The sequence below is a fragment of the Tursiops truncatus genome, chromosome X (assembly GCF_011762595.2).
Source record: "Tursiops truncatus isolate mTurTru1 chromosome X, mTurTru1.mat.Y, whole genome shotgun sequence".
In the NCBI taxonomy this organism is placed as follows: Eukaryota; Metazoa; Chordata; class Mammalia; order Artiodactyla; family Delphinidae; genus Tursiops; species Tursiops truncatus.
In genome coordinates this window covers 111,683,137-111,699,826 of record NC_047055.1, presented here as the reverse complement: position 1 = coordinate 111,699,826, position 16,690 = coordinate 111,683,137, and the positions used below count along the sequence as shown (strand labels likewise).

The 16,690-nt window shown below is 35.3% G+C and overlaps 1 pseudogene; it reads right to left on the bottom strand.

Annotated features, from left to right (window-relative positions):
- Positions 1-15,515: 15,515 nt before the first annotated feature.
- LOC101330731 (ATP synthase F(0) complex subunit g, mitochondrial pseudogene) lies at positions 15,516-15,846 on the bottom strand (annotated as a pseudogene).
- Between the last annotated feature and the right edge of the window lie 844 nt (positions 15,847-16,690).

The following is a 16,690-nucleotide window of genomic DNA, read 5'->3' as shown; positions in this document are numbered from 1 at the left end:
GGTCTAGGATTCAATCCAGGATCCCATATATCATTAAATTGTTATGTCTCCTTAGTCTCCTCCAATCTGTGACAGTCCTCAGTCTTTCCTTCTCTTTTATGACCTTGACACTTTTGAAGAGTATTGATCAGTAATTTTCTAGAATGTCCCTCAGTTTGTGTTTGTTTGGTGCTTTCTCCTGATCAGATTGAGGTTAGCATTTTTGGCAAGAATGCCACCGAGTGATGTTGTGTCCTTCTCAGTGTTTCATATCAAAGGGTTCATGATGTCAGTATGTCCCATTACTGGTGATGTTAACCTTGATCACTTGGTTAAAGTGGTGTCTGTTGGGTTTCTCCACTATAAAGGTGCCATCATTCCCTTTGTAGTTAATACATATCTTCAGCGACTATGATTTTTAAGAGCTAAGTAGGGCAAGATTGCTCACATGTTTTCAAATGACTGGGCAACCATGAAGGGTAGGAAGACTAGTAACGTGACTTTGAACACAGACAAATTTGTTAGGGAGGAAGAAAATCTTCTTTGTGCCTCCCTCCCTCCACATTTCCCACTACCATTTGCAGCTAATAAGAGAAAACAAACATATTCAACCCCTATTTGGGGAAATGGTAATTATCTAATTTATTTTGGTTCTACTGCTATACATTTCAGGTATGGCATCAGAAAGAAGCTCTTGGAAGTCCTTGGTGTTAGAGGTTTTGATTGTTTCTATTTCTTATCATTTCCTAAATAGTCATAATCTCTTTCCCTATATGTGTAAGGAAAGAAAGACTTCACCAAAAAAGTCATCAGTTTTTATTTTTAGATCATAGAAAACTCTGGTCTTTATTAATTATAACAATATTAGTCATACTGACCAAATATTAAAATCCTCTTACAATAAAATAGTGGAATGGCATGATTCCTCCTAGTTATACTTTCCCGGCTGACTATAAGTGTCACTGATGTCCTGTTCTTTAACCTCTCCAACTAATTTGTTTATTCCTTTGTTCATTCATCCATTCTTCATTCACTCATGCACTTACTGGCTGAGTGCATACTAAGTAAAAGGCACTGCACTGAATGTCAGGAGATAAAGAAAAGAGTAAGAGACTATGCCTGCCCACAGTACATTTACTATTTACTCCACACTGTCTTCAATAGTGCCTGTACCAATTTACATTCCCACCAATAGTGCATGAGGGATTCCTTTACTCCACATCCTCGCCAGCACTTGTTATTTGTTGTCTTTTTGATAATAGCCATTCTGATAGATGTGAGGTGATATCTCATTGTGGCTTTGATTTGTGTTTCCCTAATAATTAGTGATGTTAAGCATCTTTCATTGTGCCTGTTGGCCATTTGTACGTCTTGGAAAAATGTATATTCAGGTCCTCTGCATATTTTAAATCAGATTGCTTTTAAATATTGAGTTGTATGAGTTCTTTATGTATTTTGGATATTAACTCTTTATCAGACATATCTTTTGCAAATATCATCTCCCATTCAGTAGGTTGCCTTTTCATTTTGTCGATGGTTTCCTTTGTTGTGCAAAAGCTTCTTAGTTTAATGTATTCCTATTTGCTTATTTCGGCTTTTGTTGCACTTGCCTAGGGAGACAGATCCAAAAAATTATTGCCAAGACCAAGGTCAAAGACCTTACTGCCTATGTTTTCTTCTAGGAGTTTTATGGTGTCAGGTCTTACATTTAAGTCTTTAATTCATTTTGAGTTTATTTTTGTATATGATGTGAGAAACTGGTCTAGTTTCATCCTTTTTCATGTAGCTGTCCAGTTTTCCCAACAACATTTATTGAAGAGGCTGTATTTCCCCCATTGTATATTCTTGCCTCCTTATTATAGATTAATTGCTATAAGCGTGGGTTTGTTTCTGGGTTCTCCATTCTGTTTCATTTAACTATGTATGTTTTATGCCAATTCCATACTGTTTTGACTACATAGCTTTGTAGTATAGTTTGAAATCAGGGCATGTGATACCTCCAGCTTTGTCCTTCTTTCTCAAGATTGCTTTGGCTAGGGCTTCCCTGGTGGAACAGTGGTTAAGAATCTGCCTGCCAATGCAAGGGATATGGGTTCAAGCCCTGGCCCAGGAAGATCCCACATGCCATGGAGCAACTAAGCCCATGCGCCACAATTACTGAGCCTGCACTCTAGAGCCCACAAGACACAACAAGCCCACACGCCTAGAGTCTGTGCTCTGCAACAAGAGAAGCCACCGCAATGAGAAGCCCGTGCACCATAATGAAGAGTAGCCCCCACTCACTACAACTAGAGAAAGCCCGCACACAGCAATGAAGACCTAACACAGCCAAAAATAAAAACAAATAAATAAAAAAAATTATCAAAAAAAAATTGCTTTGGCTATTCAGGGTTTTTTTGTGGTTCCATACAAATTTTAGGATTATTTGTTCTATTTCTTTCAAAAATGCCATTGGAATTTTGATAGTGATTGCATTAAATCTGTCAATTATTTTGAGTAAGTAGTATGATCATTTAAAAAATATTAACTCTTCCAATCCAAGAGCATGGTATATCTTTCCATTTATTTGTGTCATCTTCAATTTCTTTCACTAATGTGTTATAGTTTTCAGGGTACAGGTCTTTCACCTCCTAGGTTAAATTTATTGCTAGGTATTTTATTCTTTGTGATGCAATGGTAAATGGGTTTGTTTTCTTAATTTCTATTTCTGCTAGCTTGTTATTAGTGTATAGAAACAGCAGATTTCTGTATATTGATTTTATATCTTGCAACTTAATTCATTTATTAGTTCTAATAGGTTTTGGTGACGTGGTAGGGTTTTCTATATACAGTATCATGTCATCTGCAGATGGTTACAGTTTTACTTATTCCTCCCAATTTGTATGCCCTTTACTCCATTTTCTTGACTGATTGCTGTGGCTAGGACTTCCAGTACTATAATGAATAAAAGTTGTAGGAGTGGGCATCCTTGACTTGTTCTTGATCTTAAAAGAAAAGCTTTCAGTTTTTCATCATTGAGTATGATAACTGTGGATCTGCCAAATATGACCTTTATTATGTTGAGGTATGTTCCCTCTATACCTACTTTGTTGAAAGTTTTTAACATAAATGGATGTTGAGTTTTTCAAATGCTTTTTCTGCATCTATTGAGATGATCATATGATTTTTATCCTTTGTTTCATTAATGTGGTGTATCACATTGATTGATTTGCAGATATTGAACCATTCTTTCATCCCTGGAATAAATCCCACTTGATCATGATGTATGATCCTTTTAATGTATTGTTGAATTAGATCTGCTAGTATTTTGTTAAGGATTTTTACATCTATGTTCATTAGGGATATTGGCTATTGGCCTGTAATTTTCTTTTCTTTTCTTTTCTTTTTTTGTAGTGTCTTTGTCTGGTTCTGGCATCAGGGTAATATTGGCCTCACAGAATGAGTTTGGCAGCATTCCATCCTTCTCAATTTTGGGAATAGTTTGAGAAGGACAGATTTTAACTCTTCTGTAAATGTTTGGTAGAATTCACTTGTGAAGCCATGTGGTCCTTGACTTTTGTTCATTGAGAGGGTTTTGATTACTGATTCATTCTCCTTACTAGTATTTTGTCTATTCGGATTTTCTATTTCTTTATGATTCAACCTTTGAAGATTGTATGTTTCTAGGAATTTATCCACTTCTAGGTTGTCCAATTTGTTTGCATATCATTGTTCATAGTGATCTCTTATGATTTTTTGCACTTCTGTGGTATCAGTTGTAACTTCTCATTCATTTCTGATTTATTTGGCCCTTCTCTCTTTCTTGATGAGTCTGGCTAAAGCTTTATCAATTTCGTTTATCTTTTCAAAAATTCAGCTCTTAGTTTCATTGACCTTTTCTATTTATTTTTTAGTTTCCAGTTTATTTATTTTTGCTCTGATCTTTATTATTTCCTTCCTTCTACTAACTCTGGGCTTCGTTAGTTCTTCTTTTTCTAGTTCCTTTAGGTGTACAGTTCGTATATTGGAGATTTTTCCTGTTTCTTTAGGTAGCCCTATACTGCTATGAACTTCCTTCTTAGAACTACTTTTGCTGAGTCTCATAGATTTTGGAAAGTTTTATTTCCATTTTCATTTGTCTCATGGTATTTTTTGATTTCTTCTTTTCTTTGATCCATTGGCTGTTTAGTAGCACGTTGTTTATTCTTCACATGTTTGTGGTTTTTTTCAGTTTCCTTCTTGTAATTAATTTCTAATTTTGTATCATTGTGGTCAAAAAAGAGGATTGATATGAGTTTAATACTCTTAAGTTTATTGAGACTTGTTTTGTGGTCTAACATGTGACCTGTCCTGGAGAATATTCCATGTGGGCTTGCAAAGAACGTATTCTGCAGTTTTGGAATGGAATATTCTGTATACATCTATTAAGTTCATTTGGTATAATGTGTTGTTTAGGGCCACTTTTTCCTTATTGATTTTCTGTCTCGATGATCTGTCCATTGATGTAAGTAGGGTATTAAAGTCCCATACTATTATTGTATTACTGTCAATTTCTCCCTTTATGTCTGTTAATATTTGCTTTATATATTTAGGTGCTCCTGTGTTGGATGCATAAATATTTACAAATGTTATATCCTCTTCTTGGATTGACCTCCTTATTGTTATGAAATGCCCTTCTTTGTCTTTTGTTGCAGTATTTGTTTAAAAGTTTATTTTGTCTGATATGGCTATTGCTACCCCAGCTTTCTTATTGTTCCATTTGCATGGAATATCTTTTCCATCCCTTTACTTTCAATCTGTGTGCTTCTTTAGTTCTGAAGTGAGTCTCTTAGAGCCAGCACATAGATGGGTCTTGATTTTTTATCCATTCAGCCACTCTATGCACTTTGATTGGAGCATTTAGTTCATTTACATTTAAAGTGATTTTTGATAGGTACGTAATTATTGCTATTTTGTTAATTGTATTGTGGTTGTTTTTGTAGTTCTTCTTTGCTCCTTTCTTCTCTTGGTCTCTTCCCTTGCGGTTTGATGATTTCCTTTACTGTTATGTTTGGGTTCCTTTCTCTTTATGTTTTGTGTAGCTATTGTAGGTTTTTGGTTTACAGTTAACATGAGGTTTACATATATCGACCTATATATATATAGCAGTTTATTTTAAGCTGATAGTCGCTTATGTTTGAATGCATTCTAAAAGCACTATATTTTTACTCCCCAACCCCACATTTTGTTTTTGACAGCATATTTTACACCTTTTAATTCTGTGTATCTCAACAATTTCTTGTAGCTATAGTTGATTTTACTACTTTTGTCATTTAACCTTCATACTAGTTTTTTAAGCAGCTGATCTATATATTTGCCTTTAACATCTGAATTTATTTCTTTCATATATTTTCTTATTTCTAGTTATTACCCTTTCTTTCCTGCTTAAAGAGGACCCTTTAACATTTTTTGTAAGGCTGGTTTAGGGGTGATGAACTCCTTTAGTTTTTGCTTGTCCTTAAATCTCTTTATCTCTCTTTCGATTCTGAATGCTATATTCGCCAGGTAGAATCAGGTATTCTTGGTTCCTTTCAGCAATTTAAATATTATATATCATGCCACTCCCTTCTGGCCTGAATACTTTCTGCTGAAAAATCAGCTGATAGCCTTATGGAGTTTCCCTTGTATGAGACTAGTTGTTTTTCCCTTGCTGCCTTCAAAATTTTCTCTTTATCTTTAATTACTGCCATTTTCATTATAAAATGTCTTGGTGTGCATCTCTTTGGGTTCATCTTGTTAGGGACTTTCTGTACTTCCTGGACCTGAATATCTGTTTCCTTACCTCAGTTAGGAAAACTTTCAGCCATTAATTCCTCAAATAAGTTTTCTGCCTCTTTCTCTCCTCTCCTTCTGGGACCCCTATAACGTGAATGCTAGTATACTTGATACTGTCCCAGAGGTCCCTTAAACTATCCTCATTTTTAAAAACTCTTTTCTCTTTTTGCTGTTATGATTGGGTGATTTCCATTATTCTGTCTTCCAGATGGCTAATCTAGTCTTCTGTATCATCTAACCTGCTATTGACTCTCTTTGGTGTATTTTTCATTTCAGTTATTATATTCTTCAGCTCTGATGGGTTCTATCTTATATTTTCTAACTCTTTGTTGAAATTCTCTCTGTGTTCCTCCATTCTTCTCCTGAGTTCGGTAAGCATCTTTATGACCATTACTTTGAAATTTTATCAGGTAAGTAATTTATTTAGGGTTTTTCGTGGTTTTATCTTATTCTTTCATTTGGAGATATTCCTCTGTCTCATTTTTTCATTTTCTGTGTTTGTTTTTATGAATTAGGTGAAATAGCTACCTTTCCAAATCTTGAAGGTGTGGCCTTGTGTAGGAGTGTCCCTTGTGTAGACTGTGTGTGCTGGGTGCTTTTGGTGGGCCAGCAGGAGCTGGAGTTGGCTCAGGCCAGGGGGTACAGAGATGTTGGTCAAAGGGTACAGACATGCAGTTAGAAGATGAATAAGTTCTGGAGATCTAATGCACAGCATTGTGATTATAGTTAATTTTCTTTCCTTCACTCCCTCGGGAAGATGGAAGGTCGTCATTTCACAACCATCAATAGTCAATAGTTTTCCATGTACATGTTGACCCCGTACCCAAATACCAAACATACCATCAAATAACCTTCCAGTTTTAAATAGCCTCTTAATTCAAGAAACTCCCAGAGAGAATCAATATGACTTTCTGTTTTCATTTCTACTTTCTTCTCCTAAAAATGTGCAGAAAAGTATAAACTTTGTATAGATTCCCATCACAGCATGTGGAGTTTAATACCCACCCACCACCTCACCCACAAAAGCAAATGGCCATACAAGGAAGTGGAATGAGCCACTCAGCACCACTCTATGAGCAGTTTAAAATAACAGCTTTGTAGAACATATGTGAGCTCAGAATAAAGACCCCTGGTAAATTCATGCAATATGCTTTGTACACTAATAAAATTCATCATGGTCTCTTGGAATGCAACAATTATTCATGCTCTCCTCATTCTGGTTTTTTTTTGGGAGGGGGAGAGAACAAACAGAAATAGTTCTATATAGCAGCATGTTGAGATGAAGGCAAGTAGGATGTGATTTTTCTCAGGTGTGTAGTTCTGTGAGACAGAGCAGCCTGAATATGAAGGTCAGCAACAGTATTGCTTTTTCCTGTCAGAGCACTGGAATTAAGTGAAATGGATTTGAAATAGAAGAACATATTGTACTGTACTTATTATGGAAGAAAACATATCCCTATAACACTTTGTACAAGCTAACATTAGACATGGTAATTAAATTCAGTAGTTGTTCCAAGATTAATAGATGATTTCCTTCAAGTACTTTGCTAGCAGAACAGAATCAGACGGAAGCAAAATGAGAGAAAAATGAATCTCATCCTTTTCATTTCATTGAGCTGCAGGAAAGCACTTTGCAGCTAACCCTTCACAAAGACCCAATACATAGTCTCATGAGGTGGTCTCCCTTCCTTCTGATGCACGTAATCCCCAAGCACATTGACTGTAAAGCAATATCCTTTGACCACTAGCCAATTGCCATCTAAGCTTTTGACAGGACATATCATCATGCATATTAATTGTCAACATAATTTAAATCTGAATTCAAAACTCTCAGCTCATGTCAATAAAGGTGATATTCAATAAGTTATGTTGACTAGGGACAGACTTTTGCTTTTCAAAGAAAATACTGCATTTAGGTCAAATCTACTTATTTTTTTTTTTGCTTATGTATGAAAAGCACCAAATTGAGCAGCATGTTTTATTGGTAAATAAGCTTCCTTTTCCTAGATCTTTTTTCAAGTGAAGATATTCTCTAATCACTTTAAAACCGGATGAGATGTACTGAGAAGGACACACATTACCTTTTGGGTATTACTGTCAAAAACACATAATCTGAATATAATCATTAGAAAACATCAGACAAATCCAAATGAAGGGTCATTCAGTAATTCTTTTAAAATGTCAATGTTATAAAAGACAAAGAAAGGCAGCAGAGAGGGCAAACAGCAGGAGCAAGAAGAACAACAATCCTGAAGCCTGTGGAACAAAAACCACATTCACAGAAAGATACACAAGATGAAAAGGCAGAGGGCTATCTACTTGATGAAGGAACAAGAAAAAACCCCAGAAAAAGAACTAAATGAAGTGGAGATAGGCAACCGTACAGAAAAAGAATTCAGAATAATGATAGTGAAGATGATCTAGGACCTCGTAAAAAGAATGGAGGCAAAGATCAAGAAGATGCAAGAAATGTTTAACAAAGACCTAGAAGAATTAAAGAACAAACAAACAGAGATGAACAATACAATAACTGAAATGAAAACTACACTAGAAGGAATCAATAGCAGAATAACTGAGGCAGAAGAACGGATAAGTGACCTGGAAGACAGAATGGTGGAATTCACTGCTGCAGAACAGAATAAAGAAAAAAGAATGAAAAGAAATGAAGACAGCCTAAGAGATCTCTGGGACAACATTAAACCAACAACATTCGCATTATAGGGGGTCCCAAAAGGAGAAGAGACAGAGAAAGGACCAGAGAAAATATTTGAAGAGATTATAGTCGAAAACTTCCCTAACATGGGAAAGGAAATAGCCACCTAGGTCCAGGAAATGCAGAGAGTCCCATACAGGATAAACCCAAGGAGAAACATGCTGAGACACACAGTAATCAAATTGGCAAAAATTAAAGACAAAGAATAATTATTGAAAGCAGATAGGGAAAAACGACAAATAACATAAAAGGGAACTCCCATAAGGTTAACAACTGATTTCTCAGCAGAAACTCTACAAGCCAGAAGGGAGTGGCATGATATACTTAAAGTGAGGAAAGGGAAGAACCTACAACCAAGATTACTCTACCCAGCACAGATCTCATTCAGATTCCATAGAGAAATCAAAAGCTTTACAGACAAGCAAAAGTTAAGAGAATTCAGCACCACCAAACCAGCTCTACAACAAATGCTAAAGGAACTTCTCTAAGGGGGAAACACAAGGGAAGAAAAGGACCTACAAAAACAACCCAAAACAATTAAGAAAATGGTCATAGGAACATACAGATTGATAATTACCTTACACATGAATGGATTAAATGCTCCAACCAAAAGACACAAGCTTGCTGAATGGATACAAAAACAAGACCCATATATATACTGTCTACAAGAGACCCACTTCAGACCTAGGGACACATACAGACTGAAAGTGAGGGGATGGAAAAAGATATTCCATGCAAATGGAAATCAAAAGAAAGTTGGAGTAGCAATACTCATATCAGATAAAATAGACGTTAAAATAAAGAATGTTACAAGAGACAAGGAAGGACACTACATAATGATTAAGGGATCAATCCAAGAAGAAGATAAAACAATTATAAATATATATGCACCCAACATAGGAGCACCTCAATACATAAGGCAACTGCTAACAGCTATAAAAGAGGAAATCGACAGTAAAACAATAACAGTGGGGGACTTTAACACCTCACTTACACCAATGACAGATCATCCAAAATGAAAATAAATAAGGAAACACAAGCTTTAAATGACACAATAGACCAGATAGATTTAATTGATATTTATAGGACATTCCATCCAAAAACAGCAGATTACATTTTCTTCTCAAGTGCGCATGGAATATTCTCCAGGATGGATCACATCTTGGGTCACAAATCAAGCCTCAGTAAATTTAAGAAAATTGAAATCATATCAAGCGTCTTTTCTGACCACAACACTATGAGATTAGAAATGAATTACAGGGAAAAAAACGTAAAAAACACAAACACATGGAGGCTAAACAATACGTTACTAAATAACCAAGAGATCACTGAAGAAATCAAAGAGGAAGTCAAAAAATACCTAGAGACAAATGACAATGAAAACACAACAATCCAAAACCTATGGGAGGCAGCAAAAGCAGTTCTAAGAGGGAAGTTTATAGCTATAGAAGCCTACCTCAAGAAACAAGAAAAATCTCAAATAAATAATCTAAACTTACACCTAAAGGAACCAGAGAAAGAAGAAAAAACAAAAGCCAAAGTTAGCAGAAGGAAAGAAATAATAAAGATCAGAGCAGAAATAAATGAAATAGAAACAAAGAAAACAATAGCAAAGATCAATAAAACTAAAAGCTGGCTCTTTGAGAAGATAAACAAAATTGATAAACCATTAGCCAGACTCATCAAGAAAAAGAGGGAGAGGACTCAAATCAATAAAACTAGAAATGAAAAAGGAGAAGTTACAACAGACACCGCAGAAATACAAAGCATCCTAAGAGACTACTACAAGCAACTCTATGCCAATAAAATGGACAACCTGGAAGAAATGGACAAATTCTTACAAAGGTATAACCTTCCAAGACTGAACCAGGAAGAAACAGAAAATATGAACACGCCAATCACAAGTAATGAAATTGAAACTGTGATTAAAATCTTCAAACAAACAAAAGTCCAGGACCAGGTGGCTTCACAGGTGAGTTCTATCAAACATTTAGAGAAGAGCTAACACCCATCCTTCTCAGACTCTTTCAAAAAATTGCAGAGGAAGGAACACTCCCAAACTCATTCTATGAGGGCACCATCACCCTGATACCAAAACCAGACAAAGATATTACAAAAAAAGAAAATTACAGACCAATATCACTGATGAATATCGATGCAAAAATCCTCAACAAAATACTAGCAAACAGAATCCAACAACACATTAAAAGGATCATACACCATGATCAAGTGGGATTTATCCCAGGGATGCAAGGATTCTTCAATATACGCAAATCAATCAATGTGATACACCATATTAACAAATTGAAGAATAAAAACCATATGATCATCTCAATAGATGCAGAAAAAGCTTTTGACAAAATTCAACACCCATTTATGATAAAAACTCTCCGGGAAGTGGGCATAGAGGGAACCTACCTCAACATAATAAGGGGGGCCATATATGACAAACCCACAGCAAACATCATTCTCAATGGTGAAAAACTGAAAGCATTTCCTCTAAGATCAGGAACAAGACAAGGATGTCCACTCTCACGACTATTATTCAACATAGTTTTGGAAGTCCTAGCCATGGCAATCAGAGAAGAAAAAGAAATAAAAGGAATACAAATTGGAAAAGAAGAAGTAAAACTGTCACTGTTTGCAGATGACATGATACTATACATAGAGAATCCTAAAAATGCTACCAGAAAACTACTAGAGATACTCAATGAATTTGGTAAAGTAGCAGGATACAAAATTAATGCACAGAAATCTTTTGCATTCCTATACACTAATGATGAAAAATTTGAAAGAGAAATTAAGGAAACACTCCCAGTTACCACTGCAACAAAAAGAATAAAATACCTAGGAATAAACCTACCTAGGGAGACAAAAGACCTGTATGCAGAAAACTATAAGACACTGATGAAGGAAATTAAAGATGATACCAACAGATGGAGAGATATACCATATTCTTGGATTGGAAGAATCAATATTGTGAAAATGGCTATACTACCCAAAGCAATCTACAGATTCAATGAAATCCCTATCAAATTACCAATGGCTTTTTTCATGGAACTAGAACAAAAAATCTTAAAATTTGTATGGAGACACAAAAGACCCCGAATAGCCAAAGTAGTCTTGAGGGAAAAAAATGGAGTGGGAGGAATCAGACTCCCTGACTTCAGACTATACTACAAAGCTGCAGTAATCAAGACAATATGGTACTGGCATAAAAACACAAAAACAGATCAATGGAACAAGATAGAAAGCCCAAAGATAAACCAACGCACCTATGGTCAACTAATCTATGACAAAGGAGGCAAGGATATACAACGGAAAAAAGACAGTCTCTTCAATAAGTGGTGCTGGGAAAACTGGACGGCTACATGTAAAAGAATGAAATTAGAACACTCCCTAACACCATTTGACATAAATCACAGCAAAATCTTTTTTGATCCACCTCCTAGGGTAATGGAAATAAAAACAAAAATAAACAAATGGGACCTAATGAAACTTAAAAGCTTTTGCACAGCAAAGGAAACCATAAAAAAGACGAAAAGACAACCCTCAGAATGGGAGAAAATATTTGCAAACGAATCAATGGACAAAGGATTAATCTCCAAAATATATAAACAGTTCATGCAGCTCAAAATTAAAGAAACAAACAACCCAATGCAAAAATGGGCAGAAGACCTAAATAGACATTTCTCCAAAGAAGACATACAGATGGCCAAGAAACACATGAAAAGCTGCTCAACATCACTAATTATAAGAGAAATGGAAAGCAAAACTACAATGAGGTATCACCTCACACCAGTTAGAATGGGCATCATCAGAAAATCTACAAACAACAAATGCTGGAGAGGGTGTGGAGAAAAGGGAACCCTCTTGCACTGTTGCTGGGAATGTACATTGATACAGCCACTATGGAGAACAGTATGGAGGTTCCTTAAAAAGCTAAAAATAGAATTACCATATGATCCAGCAATCCCAGTACTGGGCATATACCCAGAGAAAACCATAATTCAAAAAGACACATGCACCCCAGTGTTCATTGCAGCACTATTTACGATAGCCAGGTCATGGAAGCAACCTAAATGCCCATCGACAGACGAATGGATAAAGAAGATGTGGTACATATATACAATGGGATATTACTCAGCCATAAAAATGAATGAAATCGGATCATTTGTTGAGACGTGGATGGATCTAGAGACTGTCATACAGAGTGAAGTAAGTCAGAAAGAGAAAAACAAATATCGTATATTAACGCATGTATGTGGAACCTAGAAAAATGGTACAGATAAACTGGTTTGTAGGGCAGAGTTTGAGACACAGATGTAGAGAACAAACGTATGGACACCAAGGGGGGAAAGCCACGGCGGGTGGTGCTGGTGGTGTGATGAACTGGGCAATTGGGATTGACATGTATACACTGATGTGTATAAAATGGATGACTAATAAGAACCTGCTGTATAAAAAAATAAATAAAATAAAATTTAAAAATTAAAAAAAATTAAAAAAAATAAAGCTCAAAGGACTGGGAAAAAGAAAAAGAAAGGCAGCAGAACTGTTTCAGATTAAAGGCGACCAAAGCAATAAGACAATTAAATGTAATATGAGATCCTGGACAGGATCCTAGACTTTAAAAGAATTGCTATAAAAGGCATTATTCAATTGGCAAAACTGAAATGTGGATTATAGATTAAATAATAGTACTGTATCGATGTTAAATTTCTTGATTTTGATAATATGATTATGTAAGGTAATATTCTTGTTCTTGGGGTACATAGATTTATATATCTAGGCGTAAAGGGGCATGATTTCTGCAACTTACTCTGAAGTAATTCAGAAAAATATATATCAGTATCTATCTATCTATCTATCTATCTATCTATCTATCTATCTATCCATCCAGAAGCAGAGAGAATGATAAACTAAATGGGGAAGAATATTAACAACTAATGAATCTAGATAAAGAGCACATGGGAATTTTCCATACTATTTATGAACCTCTTATGTAAGGTTGAAATTATTTCCAAATAAAAAGTTTTTTAAAAAATTTAAAAAGATATTCTCTATACTTGGCATTAAGCATCAGTTGTCTCAAAAGTCTTGTATTGCCTCGCTTTCATCTTGTATGCACTGAAATTATTAGCATTGACACAAAAAATTCTTAACAGTGTCAAAGAACTGTAAAAAACGTATTACCTCTTTTAAGTTATGCAAAATTTACCTAAAATCTGTTGGATTTGAAATACGATTCACTGATGTCAATTTTAGAGACCAAGTTTATGTACTTACTCAGTGGATACTACAAATATTCTTTACTATTGTTGTGTGGGAACTTTTTGTTTGGTTCTTTAGCTTAATTCAATGTGCCCCATTCTGAGGAATATTAAAAATGGAAATGTTTTATCTAAGTATCATGTTTTAAAAGAACTTTTGGTTTGATTATTTGTAAGTGACATCATTTGAGACAACTGCTATTCTTAAGGAAATTTGTGGGTGTATGGTCCCATTGTTTTGGGGGGAGCATTATTGACATGTAGTAGGAGGAGGTCAGAATTGATAGACAGTGTGTGGGACAAACCTAACCATGAAAAATTATCTTCTGCATTACTTTCAATGTCCCACTGGACATTCATCATGGCAATAACTTGTTGATAATTATTAAATGTAGAGCATAATTCCATTTTTTAATTTAAAAAATATTTTGCACAGTTTTAATAATCACTGAATTTTCCAGGAATGTAAATGTCACTATCATATACATTGAGGAAAGAGTGAATTTTAAAAAAAATTCTATTAGAAACTGTTTACCAATCTGGAAAATCATGCCATCAATGGCAATGCCACTCATATTTGAGTGGCCAACACAACACACCTAAATCAGTCTGCATTATGAACCGGTCCCCACTATGGAGATTCCACTAACATACACGAATATAACTATATAGCCTTTATTTCAAAATGTCCAAAAGTTTTAAAGTTTCAACAATATTCAATTGCATATTGTCCTATTGCTTTTTTTAAAATTGAAAATGACCTGGTTTGGGCTTTTGGATATTATTATTGTTGTTGTTGTTGTTATTACTATCAATGTTATTTTTTAGACCAGCTTCAGGTTCACAGTAAAATTGAGCAGGAAATGCAGATATTTCTCGTATACTTCCTCCCCTGCACAGCCTCCCCCACTATCAACACCCCACATTAGAGTGTGGTATATTTGTTATAATCAGTGAACCTACACTGACACATCATTATCACCCTATATCCTTAGTTTATTTTTATTTTTTTATTTTTTATTTTTGGCCGCGCCCCGTGGCACAGAACTTCCCTGACCAGGGATCGAACCTGTGCCCCCTGCAGTGGAAGCATGAAGTCTTAACCACTGGACCACCAGGGAAGTCCCTAAATCCTTAGTTTATATTAGGATTCATGGTGATGTACATTGTTCTGTGGGTTTTGACAAATGTATAAGGACATGTATCCACCATTACAGTATTGTACAGAATAGTTTTACTGCCCTAAATATCCTTCTTTCCACCTATTCATCCCTCCCTCCCCTCTAACCTCTGGCCATCACTCATCTTTTTACGGTCTCCATGGTTTTGCCTTTTCCAGAACATTATATAGTTGGAATTAGAATGCTAAAACATATTGAATGTAGCCTTTTCAGATAGGCTCCTTTCACTTAGTAATATGCATTTAAAATTTCTTACTTCTTTTAAATCCAATTTCATTTATTATAAGTAGAAGTAAACATCTGACTCTTTGTAGTGTGATTGTGCTGAAACATTTACTTGAAATATATTTTATATTATAAATTACTTTCCTCTTATTTCTCCTTTAGATCACAGGATATTATGTAGATTTTTAAAACTTACTGTGAAGTTGGATTATATTACCCTTGAATTTCATCTCAGTAGAGCACAGAGGATGATATAAAATGTTTCTCCTTTTCTTTTCTTTTTTTTTGACACATTGCCTTATTTTATTCAAATAGCAGTTTGCTCACACATGGTCCAAGAATACCCAAATAATAAAGCAAAGATTGGTCTTCAAACACCATAGCCAATGATGCCACGCTTGCCTACGATCTCACCAACATAAAACCACATCCACACCTCAGTGGCCACCAAACCATTCAGTAGAGCTTCCTTAACTGTGAGCTGTTTGAAGCTACCAGTTTGAGCACTATTGATAATTTTTTTCAAGCTCTGAATAGCTGTAGGGATCTCAGCAGAGATTGGAGGAACCAGCTTATCCTTGGTGTAGTGCCAAAATGTGGCCAATCGAGGCTTTGAGTAAGTCACAGCAGCGTTGAACAGCACTGGGGCCTTCTCCGCGAGGTTATGGACAAACTGGGCCATGGTTCTAGGACGGAAAGCCTGTCACCCTGACTGGCCAGCTGAATCTCCTTCTTTTCTTAATTTTTTCATTTTATTTAAAAATTTTACAGCTTTATTGAGATATGATTGACAAATAAAAATTATATATGTTTAGGTTGTACAACATGATTTTCTTTAAGGCATACAATATGATGTGAATCTAAAAAAGTTGAACTCATAGAACCAGATTAGAATGGTGATTGACAGAGGCTGGGGTGGAAGAAATGAGGAGATGTTGGTCAAAGGATAAAAACTTTCAGTTATAAGATGAATAAATTCTGATGTACAGCATCAGATGTACTCTGATGTACTCTGTACATCAGATGGCTCTGATGTACAGCATGGTGATTATGGTTAATAAACTGTATTGTATAGTTGAAATTTGCAAAGAGAATGAATCATAAGTGTTCTCACTACACACACACCCAAAAATGGTAACTATGTGAGGTAATGGATGTGTTCATTAACTTGATTGTGATAATCATCCACAATGTATACATATATTAAATCATCACATTATAAAATATCTCTTTAAAAATGGAGTGAGCATTCTTCAAAATATTTAAAAATGAATTACTGTATGATCCAGCAATTCCACATCTGGGCATGTACCCAAAAGAATTGAAAGGGTCTCAAAGGGATATGTGTATACCTATATTCATAGCAGCATTACTCACAATAGCCAAAAGGTGGATGCAACCCAAGTGTCCATTGAGAGATGAATGAATAAGCAAAATGTGATATATATAATATCACTCACACACACACACACACACACACACACACACACACACATATGGTGAAATATTATTCAACCCTAAAAAGG